We start from the raw sequence: 27,774 nt of genomic DNA on the forward strand, positions 1-27,774 counted from the left end.
TTTTTCACCCAACGAAGGAGAGAGCAGACAACAGACCTCTTCTGCGAAGCAGGGTGCACCAATGTGTAGTTGAGGTAGCGCCCCGTGTCAGTCAGCTTCCTAAACACCTCAAATAACAGGTTTGGCCCTTCGCGTGGCACAAGGGAGTCCAAGAATGACAGTTGACCTTCACATTCCACTTCTATGGTGAACCTAATTTTGCTTGCAATTGTTTAAGTGAGCCGTGAAGAGGTCAAGGTTTAACTCAAGGTTAGCTCGTTTACATCGACACCTAAGGTCTTTTTCAGATATGTCGACTGTTTCAGAGTTTTGCAACAACAGAATATTCACCTCCTCACGGCTCACTTAAACAGTAATGCAAGCAGCAATTAAGTTCACCATAGAAGTGGAATCTGAAGGCCAACTGTCATTCTTGGAAAGCCTCGTGCAGCATAAAGGGCCAAACCTGTTATTCGAGGTGTTTAGGAAGCTAACTCACACGGGGCGCTACATCAACTACACATTGGTGCACCCTGCTTCGCAAAAGAGGTCTGTTGTCTGCTCTCTCCTTCGTTGGGTGAAAAATGTGTGCACAACAGTAGAAGACCACATGGCAGACAATTCACTTGTGCTGTGGGAATTGATGGCTTGTGGATACCCTGAGTACTCCATTGACACAGTAGGGTGTCAGCTGGCTCGCGCAGTACCCACCCTCCCTGGACCCCCCGAAAAATGGGCTTCAATACCATAGGTCCCCTGCATAAGCGAGACCCTTGCATGCGTTGTGGTCATATGATGTGCAGGCTGTGCACGTTCCAAAACGTAAACACGAGCTCATGCATGTGAAAGACCGTTCGGAAAAGGGCAAGTTCCCAGGCGTAGTGTAGGTCCTTCGGTGTGCGAACTGTCGGTACGTCTACATCGGAGAAACCGGCAACTCCAAAAAAAGACTTAAACAGCACAGGAATGATGTCCAGAAACGATACTTTGCATCGAATGCCCTGGCCAAGCACTGCGCAACTACGTCACAATTAGCTAGGAAAAATATCGCTTGATTGTTAAGGAATGAAATCATTTTACGCGTCTATCTTGAATCTCTAATCATCCATGTCCATGTATGCCAAGTACCTTAATCATGTTTTGAGCTGCAGATAAGAACGTTACCTACTCTGCTGCTGGTTTCATTGTGAACAAGGCTCCCGTGGGAAGCCGAAACATAAATATATATTTTAAACCATTTTGGTTGAGTTTGCTTAGTCCTGACATTTCGCATGGCCCCCACGAGTTCAAATTAATGAGGTTTACTGCATGTACACATGTTTGCAATTACACGCTTACTTAATTTCTCTCAGCATGTCTGCTAGGCTACGGTCCATTTTGAGCACCGCGATTTCTCCTCCTCAGGGGCACCACATCTCGAAAGATATGCATCAAGTGCATCTGGAAAATTAATCATTTCACTGTAATACATGTATTGTTACAAACATTACACAAACAAATTTGAAACAATGTCGATGATACTGTCCACAGCTTCCAATTTATGGAGGCTCAATGCCGGCTTCTCAATGAAATTGCGGTCGTTCAGGAAGCACCACCAAAGAGCCCCTGTGATGCTCCTATCCTGAGTGCCAGAACTCTGCACACCAGTTTCGCCAGTTCTTTGCAGAACAGGGAGTCCTAGCCATGGCACTAGAGCAGGTGCCACTCCTCGTCAATGTATACATTTGCTAGGTGTACCTGCAATAAAAGGGCAGAGACACGTTAAGACTGCTTAGGTGTGGGAACGTGAAAGCATCTTTAGTGAACCAGATGGCTGCAATGTGACGTGCACAATATGACACACAGTAGGCACACCTTAAAGGGACTGACAACCGATTTTTAAAGACCTAGTTCTTGGCACAACACAAAGCTCACCCTTAGTAGCGTTTACATCTGCAACGGTTACTTCCAAAAGCACATGGATATTGTGGCATCACAGAAGTGTCCTTGTTTCACACCCCAGGTTCCATTCCCACCCAGTCTGCCAAACTTTCTCATTAAAGCAGCTAATTTGCTTTGTTTACAGGAACCTGAGAAATCTGACATCAAGCATTTTTTATGCATCTTTATTGTTTGTGCAATCAGCCATTGGTTTTATGTCACTAACTGCTGGCAGCAAAAAGAAGTATGTCCAGTGGCATTAGTGTAGGGGCTCCACACAAAATTATATGGCTTACCTCTGTTTGAAAGTAATCTTTAAAGAGACTACACAAGCAATACACAACGACTTTCAGTGAGCCCAAGTTCACTTTCAGCTTTGTGAAGCGTAGAAAGTGGTACAGGTTGTACGGCATGGTGTAGCACGAAAAACTGGAAAAAGAAAGGTTCTAATGGACAGAAAAAAGGGAAAGACGGCGCCACACTCAACTGTTTATTAGACACAAAACTTGCTACATATATACCGCGCACACTCTCGACATCAGGGGAAGAAAAGAGCAAGTGTCAGATCATCTTGTTTTCGTCAAACCCAACAATTTCTTTTTGCATCATATAACAAAACAGATGTTTGACTAACACACGCTTGACCAGTTATACGAATGTGACATGCCTCTAGCAGTTCCTGCGCAGTTTTATCGCTACTCTTACCTAGGATTCTCACCACAGAACAACTTGGCTTACAGTACAGCAGCACGGTATACAATACACAGAAAAATGGGCATTCATATGCGCTTTTAAATTGTTTGCATGTTCCCTCATTCAGTCGTTCACACAACGGCCAGTCTGCCCGATGTAGGTTTTCCTGTAACTTAGCGGTACATGTATCTGATAAACCACAGCAGTGGAACACTTTTCCACGTAGCACTTTGCATGTTTGACTTCGTACATTTGCACTGCACATTCTATGATTCGGGGACATAGGCAAGACAGCGTGTTCGAGGAAGAAAACAACAGGTACCTCATACCTGTTCGCTGCCTTGAGGCTGTGGCTCACCCTGTGGTAATAAGGAGCCACTTGAGCCTTTCTTTGGGAATCGTGCTTACTTCCCTCACTCCCCTTCGGATTATTGTAACATTTGAGTTGCTGCAGCGAGGTTTCTGCCACTAGGTGATGACCGAGTGAGGAAATCTGGCATTTAAAAGCTGCTGGACACGATGCTTGAAACTAGACAAAAAAGCTATGTGGAAAAGCGGTCCACGTGATTTACCAGACACCGTTAAGTTATGGGAAAACCTATGTCGGGCAGATTGGCCATTGTGTGAATGACCGAATGAGGGAACAAAAACAATTTAAAAAAGGATATGAACACCCATCTCTCTGCACATTGCAAATCGTGGTCCTGTAAGCCACGTTTTTCTGAGGTGAGAATCCCAGGTATGAGTAGAGATAAAACCGCGCGGGAACTACTAGAGGCATATCACATTCAGATCAGTGGTCAAGCATGTGTTAGTCAAACATGTTTTTATACGATGTGGAAATGAAATTGTTGGGTTTCACACAAACAACATGACCTGTCACTTGCTCTTTTTGCTGCCCCTGATGTCAAGAGTGTGCGCAATATATGTGTAGCAAGTTTTGTGCCTAATAAACAGTTGTAAGTGTAGTGCCATCTTTCTTTCCCTTCTTTCTGTCCTTTTGTATCTTTCTTTTTGCAGTTTGTTGCACTACAACAGCATGGCATTTAGCAATGACCAAGTCGCTCAAGAGAAAGTTACTGTGTGGTACAGGTTGTACCAGCCAATCAGAAGAGCTCTCTTAGTATCCGCCTCTGATCACCCTCTGAGCAATTAGACGGCTTGTATCTCTACAACTTTTGGCTTGTGCTGTTAGGCTATCATTACATAAACTATAAATTCCGAAGTACATATTAGCATGCTTTATGAAAAGCCAGAGTAGTACTATACTGACTGGATGTGACATAAATGGTAAGAATGTTCTGGCTGGAAACATTGTGAGTTTATCAACACTGACTGACGAGTAACTGAGAAAGTTGGTGCATGTTCATGTTTAACTTTTGCATACAACACAAGGGACAGAAGAGAGACCACAGCGCACGAAAGCTACCAATTCAATGTTTAAATGTTTATTTTATGGGAAGGAATACAGAAAATATTTACACTGCATGTGCACTTGTACTGCACAAACGTTCTTTTAGAATGAGGGCAAATGTTGCAAACAAATAGAATTAGAAAGCACAGAGTGATTGCTATTCTGTGTCATTTAGAGAGTGTTCCTCTTTTCCACACAATCATAATGAGAGCGGACTGACACGTCCCAGTATTTAAGTGATATTCCTTACTGTTATTGTTGGCCATTCCGTTACCAGAGGTGAAAAAAACAGATGAACAATCTAAATCTGATGCATAGCACCAGTCATGTTGTATGGTCTCCCTTCCCTCCCTGTGCAAATTCTGTCCTGAAAAGTTACATGAACTGAATGGCAAACTCATAAGGACACTACAAATTTCACCTAGTGAACACAGCTGGTTCTCGGAAAATGCACGAATACGGTGATAGGTATGTGACGGCATAGTGTAGCACGCTAACTTCGACACTACTGCAATACTTCAGCTGTCACACGACTACAGTGCTTAAGAGACCACAGAAGTGTAAGTGCACAACAAAAAAAAGCAGGTGCATCAACCATAAATTTGACTTCAGCAAACACAACATAGGCTGTTTCGTGTGGCTAAAATACTAGCTAATATGTAGAAAGTATATGCACAGGTATACTTAGCTATAGGTACTCGCCCATCCAACTTAAAAACTTATTATGAGTTGCTGTGCATATGATGCTTGCTCTAGACACTGGTGGTTACAACAAAGATACTTTTAGAATGAGATAAAATGCTTTCATCTGCCCAGTAATCGAAGTTTTATTGATAGCATTATAATTTAGACTTGCTGGTTGAAGATATTCTGACCTCAACAGCACCAAGCAGATTGAATATAAAAATGCCCACTGCGCTGACCAAATACATAGTGTGAAACAAAACACATGAAAAGGGACCCAAAGTATTAGAAATTATTCATGACAGCTGTTGAATTAGGGCTTGTTGGTTGATTATCACTATTAAAATTACAGAAGTGCCAATCGGAATGTTCTATGTGGTGCAGTTGAAATTAAATTCATTTGATGAGCAACAACGAGCAAATGCAACCAGACAATTTAGCACTATGTATGAAATAGTGTTCTTTAATGATTGAGCATCAATACACGGATCTATCAGTTAACTATGTGATCTATACTGTGTTTACTTAAAGTGAAAAATAATGTAACTGGACATAGACTCTTAACTGCTACAATGCCTATTTGCATGAATGGGCATAGCTTGCCAAATTTTTTTTTTATGGGAGAGAAAAAAATCAAGCTTACTAGAAAACACCTCAGTACAGCAGTAACGTCATCAATACTTCCTTTTGGGAGAGTTGGTTCATCTCGAAACATATGGGTAACAGCACAAACAGACCACAAGAAGGCAGACACGTACACACAGTGCGGACTAACAACTGATTTTATTGGCAAGGATAGCACACCTTGTAGGGTGTCTCACATAACTTGAGCCAAGAATTTTTTTTAAAAATGAAAGGCACGTTGGAAGTGAACTGAACCAAATGCATACTATTCGCAATAGCCTATAGTAACTCCTACAATCCTTTGTTTTCCCCATAACTTGCCAATTAATTAAATTTAATTACCCAACTCTAATTATTGGCTGAGGACCCCAAGTATGGCACACAGATTTGTAGAGCCCGTTCAGAAACCACCGATCGAGTTGTTTGCTTTACGATACGTCTCACATAGTCATTTCTTCTGAGTTGCAAAGAAAGTCCGCGAAATATGAAACAAGGCACGTGACAGAGTGCTTGCGCAGTGGTATTGTGCTCCTCTCAAGCGTGCCTTCGGTGAACAAGGTCGGCTCCCGTCGGATGATGGCGAAAATGCATGCTGCAGGCGGAGCGGTGCCAATGAGATAAAGAATGCCCTGCCACTTTCTCGTCACCAGTCACGATGCAGCCAACCTTGTTCACCGAACGCACGCTTGAGAGCAGCACAATACCACTATGTTCCATCACGTGGCCTTCATCATATTTCATGGGCTTTCTTTGCAACCAGGAAAAACAGACTACATGAGACATTTAGTAAAGGAAAGAACTCGATCGGTGGTTTCTAAAGGTGCTCTACAAATCTGCGTACCACACTTGGGGTCCTCAGCCAATAACTAAAAGTTCTGCAATTAAACTTATTTAATTAGCAAGTTATGGGGAAAACAAAAAATTGTCTGAGTTACTATAGGCTATTGCGAATAGTATGGGTTTCGTTCAATTCCCTTCACACGTGCCTTTCATATTTAAATTCTTGGCTCACGTTATGTGGGACACCCTGTATATGCCAGAGTGAAGCAAGGGAAATGAAAGGGAAAATCATGTCAAGGGTGACAGCGTGCCAAGTTCACAAGCGCAATGAAGCCAACCAAACACAACAAAGCGCAAACAATTATTTTTCTTTTCCTTTGCAATCTGAAGCCCCGATAGCCGCACCCAGAAGATCAGATTCAGCATCAAAGAGAGCAAAGTGAGGGGTGCTAAAACAGTTGCTACCGAATTTTCTAATGTGGAAGGTTTTTAAACTGATGTGCGCAGTCTTGTCACTGCTCTTTCCTAGAATCGTCGTGACTTTCAACTGGGCCACACAATCCGTATACTTGCTAACGTGCGCAACTAAATGTGCATATTTCTCATCTAGTGTTTTTTTTTTTCAGTTTTTGAGGGTGTTCCCCTGAACGGTCATTGATACAGCGAGCAATTTCACGGACAGAAAACATCCCACATGACATGGGGATGCAATACACCACTCCAGTGGAACATTTTGCTAACGGCGGTTGGTGCTTCTTCTGGCATCCACATTTTCTGGCATTACATATACGTTGACACAACTTTCCCAGCTCATTTCGGGCATAGAAACAAATTGGCACACCGTGCCTACTTGCCACCTTAAGATTGTGGGAAAGTTTGTGGATGTAAGGGACCACCTCTGTCTTAGGTGCCTTCAGTTGATCCTCAACCATTGCACTTCCACATCAACACTTGAACTTTTCAAGGAGGACTTCTGAAATGGCAGTCAAGACCGAGATGGGGAACCCTGCAGCTAAAAGACGGCTTACCTGATTATGAAAACTGAGCTTAATCTGATGTGGGCACGATTTTTGGAGAGCCTATTCCATACGCAACACCTGTATACTTCTCTTAATTGTCTTGGAGTGTGCCGAGTGAAAGGGCAGCAATTCCTTAGCCCGTGGGTTGGAGGCCCAGCCAACATGTCCATCACTGAACGTAATCTTTACGTATAAAAACCAAAATTGAAAGGTTCGGAAGTTCAAGGGTGAAAGGCAACTCACGTCTATGTTTGCTAAATATAGATAACACTTTGCCTACTGTAGAGGGTAGGTGAAGGTGGGCTGCTGTTTATAAAAGCACCAAATAAGTGTCAACATGCCGAAAAATTTTTAAAACTGGCCCCCCATTAAACACTTGTTCCAGTGTGTTGTCCACCATTACCTGAAAAATGTCACAAAGATTAGGGGCTACGCAAGACCCTATGCAGATGCCATCGCACTGCAAAAACAGCTGCTTGTCAAATACAATAAAAGTCGAGTTCAAATAAAACTGCAATAAAGATAGAAAATTATGAACGGCCAAACCAACGGTGTTCTGGAAGGATACGTCGCCGTTATCTTCTATGCACTCTTTGACACATGCTAGCAGTTGATTCTGTGGAACAGAATTAAACAACTCCTGCACGTCTTCCGAAAAACCGAAACCAACATGATCATTTCGCTCTAAAAACTGTACTACTGCGACTGATTTCTTTAAAAGTAATGGGTCGTTTAAAGCTAGCGCCTTGAGCTTCTTTAGCATAAACTGGCTAACACTTCTGCCACGATCCCTGTTCACTAACAATAGTGCTAAACGGAACTTTGGGCTTATGTGTCTTGGCTGTGAAAACCCCCCTCAAACTGTTCCCTCTGCTGTTAGATATGTCCCTGGCAAACTTTCCAAGGTATAATTGGTACAAAACTCAACGAACTTAATTTTTCCTCGCACTTCACTTTTCTCTCCAGGGACACAGTTCTTATTAGCCGCTACCAAACATTTTTAATTGTAAATTCCCTTGGGTAACGTATGGGATTCCGTCTGGTCCTGCTGCCGACGTGACCCATCTTGGCATCGAATCATGACGTCTTCTTCTATCTTATTATAATATGACGTGCGAGACAGGAAATGTTCCAGATTCTTGGAAATGCAGTTGCGTTGTAGGCCTGCTTAAACCGGGGAAATACCCTAACGAGCTCTCCTCCTGCAGACCGATCACCTTAGCCAGTTGCGCCGACAAAGTAATGGAAAGAATGGTCTTGTCAAGGCTGGAATGGTTTCTAGAGAAAAATAATTGCTTTCCTGATTTTATGCATGGATTTAGAAGAGGCCGTTCTTCCATTGACGGTGTTATTGACTTGGTATCCACTGTTGAACAAGAAAGAAGTCGCCGTCGGTTAGTTGGAGCTGTTTTTCTGGATATTAAGGGTGCATACGACAATGTACTCCATTATGCAATCCTTGATGCACTGGAAGATTTAGACGTCGGCGGCCGGCTATATGCATGGATTGTTAGCTACCTCAGTGGCCGCACGGTGTATATGTCGACAAGTGATGGTGACACCGGACAGTACCATATACATCGAGGTGTTCCACAAGGAGGAGTTCTCAGTCCAACTCTTTTCAATGTTGCATTGATTGGCCTTGCATCCGAACTTCCTAGCACGGTGATGATTAGCGCATATGCGGACGACATATGCATATGGACATCTGGAGCCACCTGTCCCCAAATGCGTGCTAGGCTTCAACGTGCAGTGACAATCACAGCTAAGTATCTGCGGCGTCAAGGCCTCCAACTCTCAACAGAAAAATGTTCCGTGATTACATTCACGCGAAAACAAATGACCAGGTATCCGATAATCATTAACGGAGTAGCGATACCTACGGTTACACACCACAGATTCCTTTGTGTAGTCATAGACCGGGGATTATCTTGGTCAAGACATGTCGCCGCACTGAAGTCAAAGCTGAAGAGTTTTGTTCACGTCCTTCGCATCGTTGCAGGAACACGATGGAGCCCCTCGGAGTCGTCGTTACTCCAACTGTACCAAGCACTATTCGTAGGGTATATACGGCACAGCATTCCGGCGCTCTCAAGCATGAGACTTAGCTGTGTGCGCGCACTGGAGAGCATTCAAGCTCAAGCATTGCACACATGTTTAGGCCACCCACGATGCACGTCAACCAATGGAACAATAGCGGAAGCTCTTACTTGTCATATTGGGGTATACTTGCTCTGCGAGCCTCTTCGAATGTACCTTCGCGTGTTGACCCGACACAGGCACCATCCTCTGTCATCGCTCCCTGCCACCCACCCAGGTTCCAGCTTTTCAAGGACTATATCGCACCATCAACGCGTTTTGCAATCGAGATTTTCTCCCGCCTGTATTCCAAGAATACCCCCGTGGGTTCTGCCTAAACCTGTCGTTACATTGCAGATACCTGGAATTACTAAAAAGTCATATCCGTTGAATCTATTGGCCTCAGGCAACTCGCCCTGTGGCACATTTCTGCAAAGTACGGAGATACTGCACACGTGTATACCGATGGCTCTGTCACACCATATGCCTCCACTGCAGCCTTCGTCATTCCACATATGATCATTGCTCGGCGGTTTAAACTAGGCCATAGCTCAACATCAACTGCCTCAGAACTTGTTTCTATCCAGGAGGCACTTCGATTTCTCTCCGAGGAGCCTCCTCACGCATGGACAATATTCTGCGATTGCAAGACAGCTCTTCAAACGATTGACTGTGTCCTCAGACGGGGCCCGTATTATTCCATGGCTATAGAAATTACAGAACGGCTCGACCACGCAACTAGATATGGCCACAATGTCACCTTTCAGTGGATACCCTCACACTGTGGCCTGATCGGGAGCGAACAGGCAGAAGCTGAAGCGAAAACTGCTTTAGATAATGCTTGTGAAGTACGCATTCCGTTCTCACGTGCAGACACAAACGTCCTACTTCGTCGCGTAAACCGCAACTCTACGTTAGAAACACTGGACCCAACCAGATCGACGACACAAGCGATTACACAAATGGGACCAAGAAATGAAATTTCGTATGCCTCACAAGCTCAAAAGAAGCCACACGAGCATGGTGCACCGGATTCGCCTTGGTGTCGCATTCACCAACCGTTATAGACATATGATAGGTGCCAGTGATACTAGCCCAAACTGAATTCTGTGAGGTGCCAGAAACGCTTGAACATATATTTTGTGTGTGTCCCACCTACGCGCAAGAACGACAGCAACTTGTCTCTTCCATTGCAAAGATCCATGAGAGACCGCTATCGGACGAGTTTCTTTTAGGTCCTTGGCCTAATGCAAACAGCGCAGCCCTGGTAACAAGAGCCGCTGTAGCTTTTCTCCAAGCCACTGGGCTGGACGCACGGCTTTAGAGAGGCCACAACTCTGAATTTGTATATACGCATCTCTTCCTTATACCATCATCATTCATCAGCCCTTTCCCTCCCCGTCCTTCTTCCCCAGTGTAGAGTAGCAGGCCAGAGCAAGTTATAGCTCAGGCCGACCTCTCTGCCTTTCTGTAAATAAATTTCTCTAACTTGGGTAATACGATGAGCCCACTCTCTTTGTCAGCTTGCGTAAGCATCAGGTTGTTGCTCTTAAAAAAAGATATGTCATTCAACAATCTACTATGGTGCGAGTCCGGGGTTCTTGGAGCAAGCTTTAGCAGGCAGTCAACACCTTTGAGAAGGCGGTGGTCCCGATTATCATCTTTTCCTGAGTGGCCACTTTCCAATTTAATGCAGTGAGATCATGTGCAGGAACATCAGCTTGGACCCCAAATTTGGATCCTTTCTGAAGATGATGCATAATCTTCCCTGGTATGTGGACGTCCCCCATGACGACATTGCTTCCATCTTGCGTCATTTTCCTCCTGAACACCGGAGCAACTCATTCAAGATGCAAGCATCTTAATCGCAAGCCAATCAGGATGGTCCTTAAAACACAGAAGATGGAACCAGTCCTGAAAAAGTTGGACTTGTTGTCACAGTTCTGAGTGACTTATTCTGCAAAATCTTTTCACATGCCCCCACACTGGTTTCACAAGGCTGAAGAGGGTACTTACTTCATAAGGGACGAGTCCTTTCCGGATGCAAAAGGTGAAGTGTCTTTCCTTCCTCTTGTAAGGATGTAAGGCACCTTTTCCACCATCAACCTTCTACTCAGTCACATCGCCCATGCAACATGCTAGTCAAGACAGTTCGCCTTTTCCATCCGGAAATGACTCGTCCATAACGAAGTAAGTGCCCTCTTCGGCCCTGTGAAACCAGCGTGGGGGCACGTGAAAAGACTGCAGAATAAGTCGCTCAGGACAGGTTGCACCTTCTGTGATTTAAGGACCATCCTGACTGGCTTGTGATTAAGAAGCTCGCGTCTTTGAAGCGCCTAGTGGCACAGCTCATGGAGTGCAGGTGGAGGTGCATCTTGAATATGTTGCTCTGTTGTACAGGAGACAAGAAAATGACGCAAGATGGAAGCAATGTCAGTGTCATGGGGGACATCCATATACCAGAGAAGATTATGCAACATCTGCAGAAAGGATCCAAATTTGGGGTCCAAGCTGATGTTCCTGTGCATGATATCACTGCAATGAATCGAAAAGTGGCCACTCAGGAAAAGATGATAATCGGGACAGCTGCCTTCTTGAAGGTATTGACTGCCTGCGAAAGTTTGCTCCGAAAACCCCGGACTCGTACCGTACTAGATTGTTGAATGACATCTCTTTCTTTAAGAGTAACAACCTGATGCTTATGCAAGCTGACAAGCCGGGTGGGTTCATTATTTTGGCCAAGAGAACTTACAATGAAAAAGGTTTGGTAGCGGCTAATAAGAACTTTGACCCTGGAGAGAAAAGTGAAGTGCAAGTAAAAACCAAGTTCGTTGAGTTTTGTAAGCAATTAGACCTCAAAAATTTTGCCAGGGACATATCTAACAGCAGAGGGAACAGTTTGAGGGATTTTTCACAGCCAAGACACATAAGCCCGAAGTTCCATTTAGCACTACTGTTAGTGAAGAGGGATCGTGGCAGAAGTGTGTTAGCCAGTTTTTGCTAAGCTGAAGACGCTAGCTTTGAACGACCCATTTCTTCTAAAGAAATCAGTCGCAGTAGTAGATTTTAAAGGGAAATGATCATGTTGGTTTCGGTTTTTCAGCAGACGTGCAGGACTTGTTTCATTCTGTTCCGCAGAATCAACTGCTAGCGTGTATCAAAGACTCCATTGAAAATAATGGCGACGTATCCTTCCAGAACACTGTCGGTTTGTCCGTTCATAACTTTCTATCATTATTGCAGTTTCATTTGAACTCTACTTCTATTGTGGTAATAGTTATGCGGAAACCCGCAAGGTGGAGATAAGTAATTAATTATGGGAAAATGAGACATCCACTCAATCGTAGCAATTAATTGCTACGATTGACATCTGCTACCCTACTACCTGCTAGCCACCGGGTTAGCTGGTAGAGTGGCTGCCCTGGAAAGGCAGTGGTCCTGGGTTCTAGTCCCGGACTAGGACGAATTTTTCTTCAACTGCGAGGCTTTTCTTTAAGGAGCCCGCATGGGTTTCCTTTGTAGCAATTGCTATGATTTGGTGGATACCTCATTTTCCCTAAATGAATTACATTTATTGTATATCACGAGTAGTCATTTCTGTAGCGCGATGGCATCTGCATAGGCTCTTGCGTAGCCCCTATTCTTTCTGACATTTTTCTGGCCAAGGTGGAAAATGCACTGGAACAGATGTTTAATGGATGCCAGTTTTAAAATTCTTTAGGTATGTTGAGAATGTTTTAGTGCTTTTAAAAAATCAGCCTACCTTCCCCTACCCCTCTACATTAGGCAAAATATTTTCCATTTTTAGCAAACATAGACATGGGTTGCGTTTCACCCATGAACTCCCGGACCTTTCAAGTTTACAGTTTTTAGACCTAGAAATCATGTTTTGTGATGGACATGTTTGCTGGGGCTACTACCGACGAGCTAAGAAGTTGCTGCCCTTTGACTCTGCACACTCCATGACAATTAAGAGAGGTATAGCGGTGTTGTGTATGGCATCAGCTCTCCAAAAATCGTGCCCACCTCAGATTAAGCCCACGTTTAATAATCAGGCAAGCCGCCTTTGGCTGCAGGTTCGCCGTCTTGGTCTTGACTGCCGTTTCTGAAATCCTACTTCCAAAATTCAAGTGAGGATCAGGAAGTACACTGGCTGAGGATCAATGGAAGGCAGGTAAGACATAGGTGGTCCCTTACATCCATAAATTTTCCCACAATCTTAAGAAGGTGGCAAGTAGGCACGGCGTGTCAATTTGTTGCTCTGCCCCAATTAAGCTGGAAAAGTTGTGTCCACATATCTGTAACGCCAGAAAACGTGGATGCCAGAAGAACCACCAACCGCTGTTAGTAAAATGTTCCACTGGAGTGGTGTATTGCATCCCCATGTCATGTGGGATGGTTTACGTCGGCAAAACTGGTCGCTGTGTCAATGACCGTTTAAGGGAACACGCTCAAAAAGTGAAAAAAAGAAACTAGATGATAAATATGCACATTTAGTTGCGAACGTTAGCAAGTATACTGAATGGGTGGCCTGGTTGAAAGAGATGATTCTAGGAAAGGGCAGTGACACGACCGCACGCATCAGTTTAGAAGCCTACTACATTAGAAAATTTGGTAGCAGGTGCTTTAGCACTCCTTCCCTTGCTCTCTGTGATGCTGAATTTGATCTTCTACATGTGGCTACCGGGGCTTCAGACGGCAAAGAAAAATAATTGTTTGCATATTGTTGCGCTTGGTTGGCTGTATTGTGCTTGCGTGGTTAGCACGCTATCACCCTTGACGTGTTTTCCCCTTCATTTCCTTTGCTTCACTGGCATATATAAGGTGTGCTATCCTTGCCAGTAAAACCAGTTATTATCCAGCCAGCACTGTGTGTATGTGTCCCCCTTCTTCTGATCATGTTTGTGCTGTTACCCATATGTTACAGCAGTAACTGCAGCACAGTGAATAATGACCTTCATGTATCATTTCAAAAAGTTCCGGCTCATCAAATGTGTATTTGCCAGTGGCAGTTATTCTGGGAACAAGAGATAAATAATGGCAAATATGAATGTTAAACAATGGTAAGCACGCCATGTGCTTAGACATGCAACATAGTTGTCCCACTACACTTTGAATTCTTATGTGCACAGAAACTGCACAAGCGTGTAGAATAAACAGAAAAGAAGATGGAAATAAAAGCTGCAGCATAGGAAACAGTTTCAAAACAATAAAGCCAAAATAAAAAAGTGAGAAATACACCGTGTACTAAGCAAAAATAATAACTTTTATGCTTTTAGCGCACAAAAAGGGACGAGAGACAGAGGTACGACACGGACACAGCGCTAACTTCCAGCAATTGTTTTATTCTACAAAGCGGTACACATATTTATGGGTAACAGACAACAGCATGAGCATGCACATATGCACTGGTTTCTAATCAAATGAGACAGCAACGAGACATGTAATGGAAAGTTAAGATGATATCGAAGATGAAAAGGCAACCATGCATAGCCAAAAAATTTTTGTAATTGCAAGATTAAAATGCCATCTCCATCAAGCCACCCTCTGTGACACGTTAAAAAAATCAAATTCTTTTTTTGAAAGATCGATTGAAGGTGCGCTAACACGAGCGTTCCCCAAACTAGCGATCTTCGCCGCTTCAATAATCTGTGTTAGCACGCCTTCAATCGATCTTTCAAAAAAAGAATTCGATTTTTTAAACGTCACAGAGGGTGGCTTGACGGAGATGACATTTTAATCTTGCAATTACACAAAATTTTTTGGCTATGCATGGTCGCTTTTTCATCTTCGATATCATCTTAACTTTCCATTACACATGTCTCGTTGCTGTCTCATTTGATTAGAAACCAGTACATATGCGCATGCGTACGCTGTTGTCTGTTACCTATATATATATGTGTACCGCTTCGTAGAATAAAACAATTGCTGGAAGTTAGCGCTGTGTCCGCGTCGTACCTCTGTCTCTCACCCCTTTCTGTGCGCCAAGAACCTAAAAGTTATGGAATGCCAACATGCCCAAACCTACGCTCTTTCAAAAATAATCAAGGGAAAATCAGACAGAATTTGTCAGCTGTTGACAAATTTGACTTCACCCTACCATTTGCTAGCCGCCTGGTTAGCTCAGATGGTAGAGTGGCTGCCCTGGAAAGGCAGTGGTCCCGGGTTCGAGTCCCGGACCATGACGAATTTTTCTTGAACTTCGAGGCTTTTCTTTCGAGGAACCTGTACGGGTTTCCTTTGTAGCAATTGCAATGAATGGGTGGATGTCTGATTTTCCCTTTATTAATTACTTCTCTCCACCTTGCGGGTTTCCGCAAGAACTATTCTGTCAAACAAAAATGAACTTTAAATTGCAGCCAAGCAATTGATGCAAGAAAAAATACTTAACATCAGGACATGTTAGATCTAGTTTTATATAGAAAACAATAACAGCTATGAATACAAATAAGCAGCAAGTTGCAAAAATACTTATCCTACTTAGTAAGCTGTGTTGAGTAATATGTTGATAAACTTATTCACGAATGATACTGAGGTCCTACTCTTTGGAAGACATACACATCATACATACCTGAACCAAGCAATCAGATTACACACTGCGCTATGGCAGTCATTCAAGGTTTCCCTGCATTTCTGCTGGCTCCTCCATTATGTGGACACTGGTGTGGGTTACGGCCTCGCCACTACAAAATAAGTTCGGAAAGTTCGCAGTTAATTTATAGCAGTGGCACATTAACGCTGTCACAGTGTGGACACATGCAAGGAGCATCTAAAATAGTCACGAAAATAATGTTTGCATTAATGAAGGGTGGCAACAGAGGGACCCCTTCATCACCGTAAAATTTTTAACACACACACAGCAGCAACACATTACAAAGAATCTTTGTTTACATACCAATTCAATTTTTTCATGACTTAGTTTAAGCAACTGTCTCGTGTCATGTTTAGTTATGCATAAGTTATGTCAACACATCTTGTCTTAAAAATTTTTAGTAATCTGCACCTGTTGCAAGCTTTGACTGCTTACGTTTTTTTTTTTAAAAAACTGCTCGTAAATTCAGAACCGCGTAAGCACAGATTATTTACAACGTAGAAGCATTTACACGCGAGGAAACGTCATTGCAGTAAGAATCTGTTAAAATGCAGATGAGCGTTGTTATGCAACTTAAGCAGAAAAGCGGGAGCTCACGCACAGGCGCACATGATGAACACGATTATTTCCGAACGTAATATTTCTCAACGGAAGAAAACGCTTATAATGATTTTCAATTTCGCATTAAGACAATAAACTTGCCTAGCTAAATTCTGACAACCAGCGCTCAGCAAGCATCAGCACGGGTTCCACTGTTGCCGTGGCAGTTCTATTGGTTCTATTCTACGCTCGTGCACTCTGTGCACACACGAGTGCACGCACAATACACGTGTGGTTAGCAAGCACGATTACTTACCTTTTTAATGGTACGACGCGGTCGAAAAGCGCTCTCCAAGTTACCGGTGCTGCGTCGACTCCCAGTCTACACGCCGTTACGTAGTGGACGAGCTGAGGCACGCTAATAATACACATTATTTCTTTGCGACGTCCAGCGAACTTCCCGCAACCAGACACAAAAGAGAACGCACTCCAGGGCATGGAAATCGTTGGTCCCCATTTGCCTGGCACGCCACGCATATGGCGAGTTTCAGAGAGACACAAGCTATCTTCTGGCACTTCTGTGTTCGCGAACCAAGTCACATTTCGTTACACCAAACACAAAACCACACGATTAGACAAACACGCCACAACGGCTCGCGCAACCGCCCGGCGACCGGCAGTTGCAAAATAGAGAGCAGAGTAGACAAATGAATGCTATGACCGTCTTCTTTGAAACAGGGTGGTGGGTTGCGCCACCAACCGATCGCATGGGGCGAGCGTCATCTGTAGACCTTTGCGGTTGTGTGGCCCCCGTGATGCCTTAATATTAACCAGTACCCACTCATTTTGTGCCGTATTGCGCCCAACTACGTATAGTTGCGAGACAAAAAAAACGAACATTGAAGCGTCTATATTGCACGCTATACTTTACTGTAGAAAAAAATTTTATGGCGTATTTTCGATTTTGAACAACTTCTGCCGTATGCAGCCAGCAAAAGTATGGCCTCCGAGAACCGCACTTCAAGTCAGCTGTATTGAAGTTTTTTCATGGCGTTATGAGCTCCTGCCCGTGCTACGTGCGTTGTCACTTCGTTTTAAATAACTTTCTGCTGTCATCAACATCAACTGTAGCCTCAGGAATTGTTGACACGGTATCAGGTGTACGCTTGTGCAGCGTGCGATGTTTCCGAGCGTGTTGTAGCTGTTTCAGTCGGAAAGCATCAAATCTACCAGGGTTCATCACTCGTGTAGCGCAGGTTACACCGGTGTCGTCCGCATTTGCTTTCGTGCCGGTGTGTTCAATGTGCGTGGGTTGCGCGCCTGTCGCCCGTGCCTTCTGTGTTTATCGTGCGACTCACGAACATTCCTCAGAAAAAAACATATATATCTGCAGCGTACATGTGTCCTACGTGGTGTGTACTAGAAATGTGCGGTGGTGTACGATGTTTTTACAGCCAAGTGGCTGCAGTGCGTTCCAGCGAATAAACGCGATTACGTAGTGTTTCCTGGTTATCTTTGTGATTTACCTGCATCTGCGATAGAACCCACGAGGCGTTTGCATGACCTTGCATTGTGATTGTGGAATTTAGTGTTTTGTTTGCCTTCTTCAATGAGTGGCCTTTTATAGACGTTCTTGCTTGATAATAAAAAAAATAAATATCTGTAATGGGGCTGAAATAATCCGGCTTTTTATTCCTTGAAAATTGACGTGAGTGCTAATTTTACAAGATAATAGCAATCCAGCTCTGGACATCGAGCTGTAAAGCAAAATATCTAAACTTGTTACAGTATGTGAATCTTGCTATGATGTGTCAATATCTCTAGCATGTTCTCAGTGCTGAGGGCTGTGCACTATGTTAAAGGTAAATGTAATTGTCTACTCATCTGAATTAGTATATATGATTTCTTCATATCATTTGTTCCAACTAGAAAAATTTCATAGGTGCATTGTTGACTTCTAGAGTTAAAAAGACACATGAGATATTACTCAACAGTATGCGTTACAATCTTTCGACATGAATTCAGGAGTATTATATGTTGTGCCATGCATAGTTACTTTGTACGTACAAAGTATTTATATGAATACACAAAATCTGATTCCTCCATCGCCTGTTGTTTGTAAGTCATGAAGCAAATAAATAATTTCAGCCTGCACTGATTGCTTGCAATACACTTCATATTCAAATGTTTGCTAAAAATCTGCGACAAGAATGATCTACCTTAGTTTTGCTTCTGCTGCTGACATTGATTTAGCAATTTCTGTAGAAAGATGTGCACCATGAGCAAAATACGGATGCAAAATAAATAGCTGATTTTGGATCAGCTTTTCGAAAGCTGCAATACCATTTATACTTTGCGCAATAAGTGCAATGTAAAGGCAATGAAGGTAACTGTAGACTTGTGTTTCGTCATTTGACGGGTAGAAACAATTTCTGGTACCCTATCTGAGCTGATGCAGCAACCTAACCCATACTTCACAGAAAAATGGAAAGTTTCTTCACAAGTGACTGATTCACACAGGCTTGGGAATAGGACTAGCATATTTAATGAAATCATTCTGAAACATAATTAATCAGCATTCTAAAGATGAATGGATAGTGGTAACATCGCCAGTGGCTCACAAGTGGTTGTGTTATACTCCTGTCACAGTGGACATTTTAATGTCATTCGAATCGAATGGCATTAGCATTGAATGACATTATTCGGTTGTTACGCAGCAATATTTAATGCCATTAGAATCGAATTACTTCTGCAATCAAATGAATCTGAAAAAAATCAGTCAGCTTTGCACTCGTGGCGAATGACTAAAATGACATTGAGCATTCATAATTTCAGAAGCAGTAATGTAAAGAGGTAATTAATTTTGTGTTATTTAAGGCATCTGCTATTTCGACTAGAGGAAAGCTGTACGGCAGGCTTTCACAAAATGTTTTTTACTCTCCACCTCAGTGGCGTCTGGCGGCTGTCGCTTTACTGGTCAGTCATACTGCAAGCAGTCGAGTGCCTGTATGCATCTATTTGACAGTCTCGCCTCTTCCTCCGATTGCTTTGTTCACAATGCAAAGCACACAACAACTGACGGCTTCGGCTACTGCCGTATTGTCAGCCGTATTGTTTGTCTTCAATTTATTGGCTATGGCTACTAAGCTGGTCAAGCCTTGTTTTTGCTTGTAGTGGCTAGAAATTCTGGAATTGGAAGTTTTATATGCGTGTTATTCTGGTGAAGTGACACGCCATATTTATGTTAAAATAAGTTGACTTTCTACATAGACATTCTACATATACCTTGCTCTTGTTCTCTCACCAATTTTTTTTGCAATGATTGCCATTGATATCATGACCGAATGACATCGATTTTTGTTGTGTACCACCACCACAGGTCGAATGGCATTTATTGCACTGAATGTAATTTGCATCTAATGACATTAAAATGTCCAGTGTGACATGTATTAGATATGGTATAGCAGCTTACACTTTGAAGGAGTTTCGGTACATTAGCATGTTCCATAAGCTAGGGTGAATCGATACGTACTGGCCCACCTGTCACACGTGTAAAGCTGATGTTATTAAAGCTTAGCCTTAATTTTCTATGTTTAGTTAGATTAGGGCAGTTTGTCTTGGCGTAAGCTTATAGAGATTTTATTCAGCACAGCACATATAACTTTGGTAACATGAGACACTAGGTTACACTATTCCTCATCTCTGGTTACAGTTACGTGATTATGCGTGTTCTGCTTAAATATGTTGGCAGTTTATTTATGTCATGGCCAGACAATGTCGGCTGACGGCAATTTTTCTTGGTTCATTGGTTCTGCAGCTGTGCTTGAAGGCCACCTCGACGTATATAAGTAGCCAGCTCCAAAGGACCTGGCGTTTTAAATGTGGCCCTCCCGTCCCTGAGGCACGACGTTAATTAATTTAGTCACAACTCGAGATCCGCGATACAAGTTGACTCATATATAGGCGGGCAGCACAGCGATCGTGAGTCGCGGTGGTTTGCGTGGCTTGCGTATGTGTTTGCTCATCGCTGCCAACCATGTCAGGACAGCCAGCGGCATTTTCATCAGACACGACAAAATTGTAGAGACGTTTATTGTCCTGACGAAGATAGGTTCTAAGCCTAGTGGCTCCCAGCGATATCAGCGGCTGCAAGGGGAGCCTAAATAGACGGCACTCCGCTGCGGCGACACACGCGTTGATAACATCGCGTCGACATAACATCGACACTCGCGTTTAGTAAGATCGTTTTGTGTAAAACGAAGGAGTGCTGAGCATAGACGTTTGTTTGCAGCTTCTTGGCTGCGAAGTATTCTGGTCGTGTTTGCAGGGGCTTGTTCGTATACCACACGAATCGCCGCGGAAACCACTCCGACGCGTTGCACGGTGGATCGCGCGCAAAGCAGGTGTTTCCCGAACGCGACGGAGAGCGCCGCCGCTCAAGTCTGTTGCTTCCAGTGCCTTCCAGTGTGAAACCAGCAAGTTTTTTGACAATGGATCGCACATGGGGACGCTGGCGCTCGCTGGGACTGACTGGGACACGTGAGAACGCTGGGTCCCACTGGACGAGACGCTGGTTCCACTGCCATGACTCTCGGGCGCACTGGTTTGTGCTGTACAGGCGCTGGTTCTCGCTGCAGTTCGCTGGTTCGCACTGGAAACTGCGCTGGGTGTGTTTGTGCCGCGCTGGTTCCAGTGCGCGAGGACGATCGCTGCTGAATATTCAATGCTTTATACAATTTCATCGCTTGATACTAGTCTCTTGTCCTAAATAACGTTATATCTTGGGGTCATAACACTCTATTTCGTGTCGCAGCTTGGTGCAAAGGTGCGTAAGTTGCCCTGTTTATACATGCACATTTGACACTGAAGATTACTCTCGTTTTTCTTGCATTTTCCCTTTTGACTGGGCGGATAGCTAAATTCTTGAACGAAATCACGCATACGCAGAGGACGCCGCGTTTTTTAGTAGTTTGCGCGTAACATATAACTGGGATTTGTCGCAGTGTTGTGGAGTGGACATGAAATCCAGTTGTTCAGACGCGCTCGAACGGACCCCGAGTTCGAAGCCTACCGCTGATTGATATTATCGCACCGACAACGAAGTTGAGGCGATTCGCGCGCTTCCACTTTCCCTATCGTACTAAAAGAAGGTTCTGGTGCTCAAATACACGCATTTTAGCTTTCGCCAGCTACCCGCGCCGAGATCGCTCCCCGCCACGGAGTGGTCCCCACGGAAGCTCAGGCGTATCCGCCGAGTCCGTCTGCACGCTATCGGCGCATCTGGGCTCAGGAACCAACAAGACTAAACAAGGATAAATCACTCCATATTTCAACTTTCGCATCGGTGTTCTTAAATAAACTGTTTTTTTCTTTCGTGTCTACGGTGCCAGTACAAGAAGCGATGCGCGCCGATGTGACGCGTCATAAACACAAATAAGTATACGTGCTGTCGCCGAAGGCTGCCAGCACTAGCCTGCGCTTCTCTGACGAAGATATATGACTAAACGGACGTGTCAATTGAATCGCATAACTGAACTTAGAAAACATTGCATATCCCATGCCTGAAGAACAAGAAACGGCTATCGAAATCAGTAGTAACAGCCCATACAGCTTCCCGGGTCGGCGGTTAATTTAGGACTTTTTTCGTAGTTAAAGTACCTATCGCAAGTGCAAATCGATGTCGTGACACTTCCAAGCATACTACTCAATAAGAACAGCAACTTTAGTTCTCTGGTACAGGCGTGAGTTTTAGTTGGTGAGCAATAACACATTTACTATCTGTACGAGACCTGTCTCTGCCCAATTAAACTATGGTGAATTATCCTTAGGGTACCACCAGCTCACATTCTCTCTAGAATATTTAAGTTCCGTCAAAAGAAAGAAATTGTACCATGATATGATAGACTCATTAATGCCAGTTCCAATGTATAGGTTAGCATACTATGGAGGTTCAGGCGATGATGTTCTCAAAAGGGTCAAAAGAATGCCTGTGAAACCATCGGTAAAATCATTCTTCTTCAAACTCCACACAAATACCTTGCCAGTAAAGACTTGGCTGGCCGACAAGGGAATATATGTGCCGTGGACCACCGATTGCATAATGTGTAAAAAACCAGAGACTGTCGATCACGTCTTCATTGATTGTTGGGATCCCTTTTTTCATTGGGACATCTTACAACGAACATTAAAGAAAGCATTACCAATAACCCCACGTGGTATCAGGTACTTAGACACAGGCAACAACGATATTCCATATGACCTTATTATGCTGCTGAGCCTCCATAGTATATGGTCCACAAGAATGTCGGTATGTCATGCTGATGTGAATGCCCATTCTGTGCGAGAAAACTTTATTGAAAGTGTCGTCTACATGCGTGAAGTGTACAAAGCCCAGAAAGAACCGCCCGATTGGTTGCCGCTGTTCGATGAGTTGGCTAAATTCAAGCGATTTTAATTTCAGAGAGTCAGCATAAGCTAAGCTGATTCTCTTTTTAACAATGTATTCGCATGGCATTTCTGTAACGAGGAAATAAAGAAAAAAAAATCACATGGCGTAGTGGTAAAGCACCGCGCTTGGGAACTGAAGGTCAGTCGTTCGATTCCTAATTTGACCTTTTTTTTTTTTCACTAGTACGTTCTTTATTGCTTTCTATAATATAACAATATATATACGTTTCCGGGCACCACGTATTTAACGCGCAAGAGCTCTTTTTCGCACCAGTACGCCGTGCCTGACTAGCGCCCCAGCATGCACCGCGCGACACGGGCCCATAATCCGGCGTTGTATTGGACACTGGGCGGTTTTGCAATAGGATTGCCAGGGAAGCGGCAGCGACAGCTGCAGACGACGCAACGAGGAGGCAGCGTGATACATTTCGTCGTCTGTTTCGATTAGTAAACGTCGCTGTGACGAAGAAGTCGCACTTTCTGCTGCAATTTGCTCAAGTTTGTGAACTGCTACCGACAGTTGTATACCACGACTTGTTTTGCGTTCAATGTACAAACGGCGCGATCTCGTAGACTGAGCGGCTGTACACAGCCAAAACATGCCTTGCACAGGCGCACGACATCTTGTCGCATTGGCGTTTTCTCGGACGCCGAAAATATTATCGCGGATTTTCAAGCGTACAACCCAGGGAAGACGTCCAGCGCGTTTGAGCAGCGAGTGCAAATAACCTTGACACGTTCACACAAAACACTAATCGGTCGTTGCAGCTACTCGGTGCACTGATGATACGTTCTCTCGGCAAATGATCACATGAAATAACCAACGAAGGCACTGGAGCTTCACAAGGTTCACACGGACGCGCGCTGACACACGCACGCACGTCGCTATTTACTCCGTGGGGAGTTTCCAACCACGTGACCTGAAACTCCGTGCGGAGTATAATCGTGTCATGTCGTTTTTATACTCCGTTCCTAACCTATCGGAGTATAATGAAGACATGTGCCGTCTTCACTCCGCTATGACGGAGTAAATGCTTGGGGCATGGGAGGTATTGGGGCTGATAAGCCGATAAAACTCCCATCTCGGCTAATTTTTGCTTACAGTGTAGTGCCAGATCACATATAGCCTAGCGAGCCGATGAACGGTATGTTGAGGGCAATCTTACATGGTCAAGATGGTCACTAAACAGCGTTTATATCGAAGCAAAAGTTTCCCCGTGCTGCGTATTATATATATTATATATATATATATATATATATATATATATATATATATATATATATATATATATATATATATATATATATATATATTAGTCACGTTGTGGTGACGTTACGAACACAGTAGCAATACCGTGAAAGACAAAACTAAACTTTTATTGGGCGAACCTGTGCCCACAAAAACAGGCTACACTTATAGCACAACGATAGCGGCGAACACGGTCGGCGATCGTCGAGAATCTGATCAGCGGGTCGAGCGCGTCGGCTTTTATGCTGCAGTCGTCGAATATTCCAGACTAATCGTTCGAACCCCCGTGCCTTCCACAAAGTTCTGCACCATTCGCGTCACGCGATGAAATCAGATAACACAGGGTTCGGCGACAACAGACAGCCGGATAGAAGCATCGATAGCTTTCCGGAAACTTCGGATACATGCAGGCGCATCCCGCGCTGTGCGATTACATTTGTTAGGAGGTGAAACGTGGTCGCCCGATGAAGATAACTACACGCGTCAATACCGCCCTCTTAAAAAGCATCGTCCCGATGCTACAAATACAAGAGGGCGAAACACAAAAGGACACTTATTAAACATAAGTAACAAAACAACGAAAAGAAACAGTCCAAAGGTCAGTTACGCGAAGTCCCAAAGTTCATTATCGCTGGTAGTACGGCTTGAATCGCACAACGTGGAATATTTCAGGTCGTGAGCGGCGCCGCTGTGATAGCGAAATGCCGTCTGCACGACCTCATAGTCCAGTGCCCCAACACGTCGGATGATCTTGTACGGTCCGAAATAGCGACGCAAAAGCTTCTCGCTCAGTCCTCGTCGGCGTATAGGGGTCCAAACCCAAACACGGTCACCCGGCTGGTACTCGTTGAAGCGTCGTCGGAGGTTCTAGTGTCGGCTGTCGGTACGCTGCTGGTTCTTGATCCGTAGGCGGGCGAGTTGTCGGGCTTCTTCGGCGCGCTTGAGAAAGGTCGCGACGTCAAGATTCTCTTCGTCGGTGACGTGCGGCAGCGTGGCGTCGAGCGTCGTCGTCGGGTTCCTGCCGTAAACCAGTTTAAACGGCGTGACCTGTGTTGTTTCTTGCACCGCCGTGTTGCAAACAAAAGTTACGTACGGTAGGACCGCGTCCCACGTCTTGTGCTCTACGTCGACGTACATTGCTAGTATGTCGGCTAGGGTCTTGTTCAGGCGCTCCGTGAGGCCATTCGTCTGCGGGTGATAGGCAGTTGTCCTCCTGTGTCATGTATGGCTGTACTGCAGAATTGCTTGGGTGATCTCTGCTTTAAACGCTGTTCCTCTGTCGATGATGAGGGCTTCTGGGGCACCATGTCGCCGCAGAATGTTCTCGACGAAAAATTTCGCCACTTTGGCTGCGCTGCCCCTCAGTAGAGCTTTAGTTTCAGCATAGCGGGTGAGATAGTACGTCGCCACGACGATCCACTTATTTCCGGATGTAGACGCCGGAAACTGTCCCAACAAATCCATCCCGATCTGCTGAAATGGTCGGTAAGGAGGTCTGATCGGCTGTAGTAATCCTGCTGGCCTTGTCGGTGGTGTCTTGCGTCGCTGACAGTCTCGACATGTCTTGACGTAACGAGCGACGTCGGCGGTCAGACGCGGCCAGTAATACCTTTCCTGTATCCTCGACAGCGTTCGGGAGAATCCGAGGTGCCCAGCGGTTGGATCATCATGTAGAGCGTACAGTACTTCTGGACGCAGCGCTGACGGAACAACATGAAGGTAGCTGGCGCGGACTGGAGAGAAGTTCTTCACGAGCAGGTTGTTTTGTAATGTGAACGAAGACAATCCGCGCTTAAATGCCCTAGGTACTACGTCGGTGTTCCCCTCCAAATATTCGACGAGGCCTTTTAGCTCCGGGTCCGCTCGTTGCGGTTTATTGAAGTCTTTGCTTATTATTCCGAGGAAGGCGTCGTCATCCTCGTCGTCTTCCGGCGGGGAATCGATGGGGGCGCGTGATAGGCAGTCGGCGTCAGAGTGTTTCCGTCCGGACTTGTAGATCACCGTGACGTCATATTCTTGCAGTCTGAGGCTCCACCTCGCCAGCCATCCTGAAGGGTCCTTTAAGTTAGCTAGCCAACACAACGCGTGATGGTCGCTGACCACTTTGAATGGCCTGCCATATAGGTAAGGGCGGAATTTTGCTGTAGCCCAAATGATGGCGAGGCATTCTTTTTCAGTCGTAGAATAATTGGCTTCCGCTTTTGACAGCGACAGGCTAGCATAAGATATCACCCGTTCATGTCCACCTTTCTTCTGGACTAGGACGGCACCGAGGCCTAGGCTACTGGCGTCAGTGTGGATTTCGGTATCGGCGTCTTCGTCGAAATGTGCGAGTACCGGCGGTGACTGCATGCGTCGTTTTAGTTCTTGAAATGCGTCGGCCTGCGGCGTTTGCTATTTGAACTCGACATCAGATTTGGTTAGATGCGTTAGCGGCTCAGCGATGCGTGAAAAGTCCTTGAGAAAGCGCCTGTAGTAGGCACACATGCCAAGGAATTACGCACTGCCTTCTTGTCGATGGGCTGCGGGAACTTTGCGATGGCAGCTGTTTTCTGCGGGTTGGGACGTACTCCAGATTTGCTGATGACGTGCCCTAGGAACAGAAGCTCGTCGTAAGCGAACCGGCACTTTTCTGGCTTCAGAGTGAGCCCTGATTATTTGATGGCCTCTAGTACTGTTGCAAGCCGCCTAAAATGATCGTCGAAATTTCCGGCGAAGACGACGACGTCATCCAAGTAAACGAGACAGGTCTGCCACTTCAATCCTGCTAAAACCGTTTCCATGACGCGCTGGAACGTTGCAGGCGCCGAGCACAGTCCGAATGGCATAACCTTGAACTCGTAGAGGCAGAGCCGATCCAATGCGTCGACTATTCGTGGGATGGAGTATACGTCCTTCTTCGTGATCTTGTTCAGACGACGATAATCGACGCAGAAACGTAAGGTTCCGTCCTTTTTCTTCACCAGGACAACAGGAGATGCACACGGGCTTTTCGACGGCTGGATGATGTCGTCGCGGAGCATTTCGTCGACATGTTGCCTAATAGCTTCACGTTCTCGTGTCGAAACTCGGTAAGGGCTCTGGCGGAGTGGTTGAGCGCACTCTTCGGTTATTATGCGATGCTTTGCAACTGGTGTTTGTCGAATCTTCGATGAAGTCGAAACGCAGTCCTTTTATCGTCGGGGAAGACTTCTGAGCTCTTGCTGCTTGCTTATGGGGAGACTTGGATTTACGTCGAAGTCTGGTTCGGGGACTAAGGTCGGCGGGGTAGATGCGGCGGAATCTGAGAGGACCAAGGAATTACTCGTTGCCAGAATTTCCTCGATGTACGCGATTGTCGTGCCCTTGTTGATGTGATTGAACACCTGGTGATGTTTGTCAGCAACACTTCTGTTTTCCCTCTATGTAGTCGTGCGATCCCTCTTGCGACGCAAATTTCACGGTCTAGCAGTAGACATTGGTCGCCTTCGATGACGCCTTCTACGTCAGCGGGTGTTTCGGTGCCGACCGAAATAACAATGCTGGAGCGAGGCGGGATGCTCACTTGATCTTCGAGCACAGTCAAGGCGCGGTGACTACGAGGGCTCTCCGGCGGTATCGATTTATCTTCCGACAGCGTTATTGACTTCGACTTCAGGTTGATGATTGCGCCGTGTTTGTCCAGGAAGTCCATACCTAGAATGACGTCTCGTGAACACTGTTGGAGGATAACGAAGGTGGCAGGGTAAGTCCGGTCATGTAGGGTAATCCTTGC

The 27,774-nt window shown here is 44.9% G+C and overlaps 1 long non-coding RNA gene and 1 other non-coding gene across 2 annotated transcripts; one reads left to right on the top strand and one right to left on the bottom strand.

Moving 5' to 3' along the window:
• Positions 1–1,431: 1,431 nt before the first annotated feature.
• On the bottom strand, positions 1,432–16,988 carry LOC126538929 (uncharacterized). Its single transcript, XR_011895036.1, has 3 exons — positions 16,641–16,988; positions 15,764–15,875; positions 1,432–1,716 (listed from the first exon to the last, which is right to left on the bottom strand). It is a non-coding gene; the product is annotated as an uncharacterized lncRNA (long non-coding RNA).
• On the top strand, positions 15,305–15,379 carry TRNAS-GGA (transfer RNA serine (anticodon GGA)). The gene has a single exon. It is a non-coding gene; the product is annotated as a tRNA-Ser (tRNA).
• Positions 16,989–27,774: the final 10,786 nt, after the last annotated feature.

This window comes from Dermacentor andersoni, chromosome 6, assembly GCF_023375885.2.
Source record: "Dermacentor andersoni chromosome 6, qqDerAnde1_hic_scaffold, whole genome shotgun sequence".
NCBI classification, from domain to species: domain Eukaryota; kingdom Metazoa; phylum Arthropoda; class Arachnida; order Ixodida; family Ixodidae; genus Dermacentor; species Dermacentor andersoni.